This window comes from Lutjanus erythropterus, chromosome 3 (genome assembly GCF_056507025.1).
Source record: "Lutjanus erythropterus isolate fLutEry1 chromosome 3, fLutEry1.hap2, whole genome shotgun sequence".
Lineage (NCBI taxonomy): Eukaryota > Metazoa > Chordata > Actinopteri > Lutjaniformes > Lutjanidae > Lutjanus > Lutjanus erythropterus.
Window position 1 is genome coordinate 2,409,402 of NC_139319.1, and position 6,613 is coordinate 2,416,014.

Genomic DNA, 6,613 nt, shown 5'->3' on the forward strand with positions numbered 1-6,613 from the left:
AAAATGTGAAATTTGCATATTTGGGAGGCTTAAAAAACAGCATTTTGTCGTTATTTTTGCATTAAAAATTACTCTAATGATTCTATAATCTATATTCTGTACATTATATTTTGAATATCAGCTGATATATGGATATCAGAATTAATTTTACTCCTCAATATCGATGTCTGTCCCCAAAATCCAGTATCAGTGGAGCCTGAATTTACAGCACAAGTTCTGTATCAGTGATGAGATTAAAAGACCACATCGTCCTCGACTGACTCAAATAATCACTGAGTTACTAAATATAATCTCTACTAGTGGTTTTCACAATACGAACAAACTTTTTACAGTCACTTCACAGGTGAGCAGTGCTTTTGTGTTTTGTTGTTTCTATTTTCATATTTTTAAAATTAAATTCCTTCTTTTAAAATGTGCATGAAGCTGTGACATTCTAACGTCTCAGTCAGTGTTGTTCACTGTCAGGATGGTGGGCAGGTTGTGACTCATCCAGTTACATCAGTGAGAGGATCTATGTCAGCCGGGTTGCCAGATTGGACGAATACTTTTATTTTAATGTAACTAGGAAGGTAAACTCATTTTGGGTAACTAGAGATTATTCTCTCGATTAATTATTTAATCCTGTCGAGATGTTGTCACTTGAAAAATAGCTCCAAACATGTGAGCCTTTCCTGTAACGATTATTTTCATAATCAAGTAATCTGTCAATCATTACATTGATTAATTGCTTGAATATCGATCAGTTTAAAATCCATGATTACGTCCTCAGAAACCAGAAAGAAATCATGAGATATTCAAAAAGCGAGAATCAGAGAATTTTGACTTTTTTATCTTATTATAATAGTTGTTGATTCATTTAATAATCGATTAATAATTGATTATTGATTAATTGTTGCAGCTGTAGTACGCTGTGATATTCTGACCTGTTTTTGGGCTGATTAAGACTAATGGGATTCACTTAATTTTCAATGTAGAACCAGTTTCAGATACTTTGTATTAGAGCCTGATCAATATATCGATCGACCGAGATTATTGGTCTGATCTTGGCCTATGTCATGTTCTCTAAGAACTTGTCTTTATTTTCAGTATTCCTCCCCCCTTGTGGTTGATTGTGAGTAATTCATCGTTATCTTCACGTTATTTGCTGCTACTGTTTTCATTGGTCGTTTGAGTCACGTGATACAGTTAGGAAATCATTTGGAGATTTCATTCAGCCTGCTGCTGCCATCACACGAAACAAGCGCTCCCTCATCTTCATTTGCTCTAAACAGGAAAACAGAAGTGACATTGTACCACCAAACGTTCATAACACGCAAGTGTAGAATAAGTTTGTGTTTTATAAGAAAGATGAGAAAGTCTGCTGCAGATCATCTTACTGCAGAAATACTCATATTTTAAACAGTGTTACTATATTTAGTAAAACTATCAGGATTTATTTTTGCAACTAATAACACTCTACAAATGTAGCATTAACTGAATCAAAATGTAAAGATTCACACATTGCATTGTCTTGTATTACATCATATCAAATCAGACTGTGACAGAGCTGAATCAAATCGAACCGAATCGTATAAAAATTTGAAGATATCGTATCGTATCGTTGAACATGTATCGAGATACATATCCTACACAGACGCAAAATGTACATCAAGTATCAAAATTAAAAGTATCATTATCCTTTCAAAGAATCATGTTATTATAGATCAACTTATTCTGTTTTTTATCACTGATGGATACATGTAAGAGCATTTTAATGTTGTTGTTTGTCAGCGTGAAGCCAAACCGACACTTTGTATTCTACTGGGTAGATTGGCTGTATAGTACTGCACACATTAACATTTCATTTGTTTTTTTATATGAAATGCAACAAGTAACTGCAAGTGTCAAATATAAGTAGTGGAGTAAAAAGTACATCATTTCACTCTTTGATGTAGTGGAGTAGAAGTAGAAAGTAGCAGAAATTGTAAATACTCAAGTACTTAAGTACATTACTTGCATTACAGTACTTAGTTATGTTCCACCACTGGATGCAGGTCAAATCTGCTTCCACTGTTAAATTAAAATTAACTAACTTAACTTAAAATTCCATTAAAATGCTCTTACATGTATTCGTCAGTGATACAATAATATTCCATAATAACAATAACAATAACAATAATAGCTGTAACTCTGAGCCATTCTGTGAATTCAGTTTACTTTAAGTAAATTGTACTGATAATAAGATAATAAGGCGATGAGGACTATTATTTATCTATACGCACACAAAATATACAAACCCTAAAAAAAATTCAAAATTGTTCCGCTTTTTTAATAATTGGCGGGATTTCGGCTCCGATTGAACTCAAAGATTGTTTGAATTTCCTTATTTACAGCCAACCTGGCAACTTAAGATATCTATTTCCTGCTTTAAGACGTGAGCGGACACGATTTCTTTATGTGAAATATTAGATCGTGTTTGTATAATATCAGCCCGTGAACCTCTGAGCAGCAACACTATGAACTTAAATTAAAAATAATCTCCATCAACAAATGAAAACAGCCAGAAATGAACTTTTTTTTTTTTATCTCAACATGTGTCCGGTCAGTTCGATGATTAAATACATGATGTTTGGTTACAGCAGCCTAAATGTCCTTTAAAGCGGTGAATAACTTTTAATCAGCCTGAAGTAATTCATTAATGTTTAATTAACGCGCCTTCCTCTGGTTTCTTTATGTCACAGTCTCAGAGCAGAGCGAACACGTGTAGTCAGACTGAAGGCGATTCACCATTCAGAAGTCCTTAAGAAAGTTACTGAATTTAAGTAAAAACGATAAATACAGGTAGACGGATCTTACCTGAGGGGTTAGGATCGGACCAGGCTGTGGTGGCACGTCTCGCGGATCGTTCGGTTTAGTTTGAATGAAAGACGCGCGGACCTTACCGGGTCTGCTGGGAGGGATCTCCCGCGTTTCTTCCCGGAACTTCTGTCTTCTGGGTTGCTGTTAACACGTGGTGAGATTATAGTAAAGTGTAGTATTGAAGAATATGAAGGGAATGTGTGGGACCACGTGAAAACACAAACCTGATCTGATTTAAAGATTATTCTCAATTGGAAAATTAATTTTATTAGACCAATGTCAAATTGAAATGTAAATAAAGTATGTTTTTCACACTGTCTTCAGATTGGAAGAATCATGAAAATCATGATTTTAAATCTGTTCAGAATTGGACACAAGTAAAAGTACTGGTATGAGAAAACTACCTAAGTAAAAGTGCAGAGTACTCTTTATTTATTTATTTATTTTATTTACCGTTGATGTTTCATGTATTATCAATAGCAGTCAATGAATCAAAGTGGCTTCAGTTTCTCCAGATCTTCAGTCTAAACCACTAAAAACTCTTCTGTTCCAGCCTGTTCTGTTCTCTTCAGGTGTGTTTGTTAATGCAGTCTTCATTAATCTCCTTTAATAACATTATTATACTCTATATCACTAGTTCCCAACCTGGGGGTCCCGACCTCCAGTAGGGGTCTCTGAAGCTTCACAGGGGGTCATCTTTATTTTAAGAGTTGGTGATATATATATATATATATATATATATATATATACATATGTATACACATATTTAAACTCACTGTTACCATGGATATGTTTACTGCCCAGGTAGTTCCACTAGCAGTCTGGCTAGTTAGGTAGCTTAAATGAATTGTACTAATAACATTATGCTGCAGTGTTTACAATTTATATACATACAACACAAACTAGAACATATTATAACACCTTTATTATCAATATAAACACTAAAATAACAACAAAAGTTAAATTTAAGAAGTGGCACTCTTAAAATAATTAGATACACAGTCTTTGCCTTTTTACCCTTTTTTGTAATCTTTTTTTTTTTTTTTTTTTGGTTGAAATGAAATGATTTTAAGGTCACGATTCATCTCGTAGGTGGCCAGTTTGGTTCCAGGATTAAAACTCTTTATAGAAGGATTTTCGGAAACATCAACGGGGTGACCAACAGGAAATCACTTCATATCAGATACTGATGTTCTGGATGGTGAAGTGCAGTGGTGGACTCAGGCTGTCAGAGGAGCAGGGGCCAAAAAAAATCGAAAAGGGCACCAGGGGCATGCAGTGAGGCACCAGCGCTGCGAAAGCTGCCATGCATTTATTGTGGAACAGTTCCAATCACTGGCTTAGATAAAAACTGTTTTATAATGTGGCTTTCAGGTAACTTTTTCACATTTTATCCACTTTAAGGGCACTTTTTCATGTTTTATCCTCCGGAGGGCCACCCAAGAAGGCAGTTTCTCACATTTTATCTACCACAGGAGCAACCAAGAGGGCATTTTTTCATCCACAGTGGCACAAGGAGGGTTGGGGGGTTGAACAGGGTTTGAACGATACCAAATTACTTTTTTTTTTTTTTTTTACATAGTTTTGAATGTCTTTTTATGTGTTCATTGTATGGTCTTTAAAAAAAAAACATTTTAAGCACAAAAAATACATATTAACTTTTTTTTTTTTTTTAAATATATAACCTATAAACTTTTCTGTCATTTCAAAACTTTTTTCATGTACTATTTCTTTTTTTTTTCTTAAAGAGAAATCTCCAAATACCTCATGCTCTTTCTTGTGATTTCACAACTTTAACACTAGATGGCCTCACACGTCCCAAACAAATACAGTATATCTGTGAGGAAAGATGTTCAAAAATGTTAGCTGTTACTTTAGAAGACGAAAAAGAAGAAAGAAATCTGAAGCTTGGATTTCTCTTCTTCTGACCTTTAACAAGAAGAGGAATGTTTTAATGGAAGGAAAGATAAACATTAACTTTATCCTTCGGAGAGACACAGTCAGAAGGTGAAACAGGGACACGTCATCAAGGATGTGACTCATTCTCCCTGAGAGTTTAACCACCCTGCTGATTAGTCCTGCCCTGTGTGCCACAGTGTGTAACTTAATGTGTTTGATTAATATAATTATGATGATTGTGTTTCAACAAAGAATTACTTGAAAGTAATGCAATGCAGCTGTTTTTCTTGACTGGTTTGTCTAATTTCATGTTTGCACACAGTTTACCCACATGGACTTACATGCAAGACCAAATATATGGCTGCCAGCGGTGAGATAAAACTTATTACAAACCTGGAATCAGTAAACTTTTATAGTTTTATGATTCCTTTCATCAGTTGTTATAAAATCTACACTTAAAAAAAAAAAAAAAAGAATTGTTTTAACTTAACGTTAGTGTGCAGACTGTCTTAAGATTTTTAAGAGTTGACTGATAAGTTGAGGTAATTTTGCAATGATTCAAAACAAACAAACTCTTCTTGTCAAAAGGACTTGATTCTAATTCAATTGTGCACGAGAAAACATGCTATGATGAACTTTCATATTTTGTTGATTTTTGAGGCTGTCTCGTCCACTCGAGTCAAAGAGATCATGACTCATCTAAAAGTGTGTCAGAGACACACAGCAAGATTTTATCAGTTCATTTTCTTCAAATAAAAAAAAAATGAAAATCCCAGAAGAGTTTTGACTCTCAAACAATGCATGTTGGGACGTCTGCTATTATGCCAATCATATTTCTTTAAATATTTCATTTAATAACATGCCTGAACTCTGTACAGTAGTTTAATTCAACACAGTTTTTCAAGTCAAAAGACTTTGAGTCCGAAGCTCATGAGTTATGGGATGTTCTCTAATTAAATCTGAGAAGTTTATCCAACAAGTTGCAGAAAGACTCCTGCACAGTCTAACTTGCAATATATCATATATATGAAAAATCACAGCTCTATAATGATTTATTACTCGTTATAAAGCTATGACAGCTCATACACACCTTACAAAAGGATGACTAGAAGACCTGGTATGATTCCTTTGTGTGTGTGTGTGTGTGTGTGTGTGTGTGTGTGTGTGTGTGTGTGTGTGTGTGTGTGTGAGAGAGAGAGAGAGAGAGAGAGAGAGAGAGAGAGACACCAGCTGGAGCAAAAGGTGGAAGTTCTGGTTTTGAACTTTCAAAATAAAAGCCCCATTTATGGTGCAAATTTGCCATGCAATTACATCATATGCACAGAACTAAACTGAACTAAATTCAAATCTATACCAAATGTTTAGAACGTAGTGATTCTAAGTAAGGCATGAAATATAATATTTGACACCTTACAGTTGTCTGAAACATTTATTATCTGTTGTGTCGTGGTTTTGGATAAACACTTATCATACAGCCTGGCATCTGCAAGCAGAAAGTCTTGATGCATTTATGGTAAAAGTTCTGAACCCTTTTCTAGTATTTAGGGCGGCCTATAAGATGAGATGAGATGAGATGAGATGAGATGAGATGAGATGAGATAAGCTTGCAAATTAATAGCATCATCATTCACATATTTGCTGTATATAGTTTTTTTGTGTGTGATTTTTTTGTGAGCAGCATAAAGGGAACTAGAACTAATATTCTGTTATAACAACCCAGATCGAGTGGCCAGTGTCCCCCGCAGACCTATCCTCTAGAAGTGTCCCTGAATCCAAATGTGAAAAATGTACCTGTTACAACACCTCAAGATTCAAGATTCAAAAGTAGGAGGTAGAAAAGATTTAGTGGCAAATAAAATAAAAATAAAATAAAATG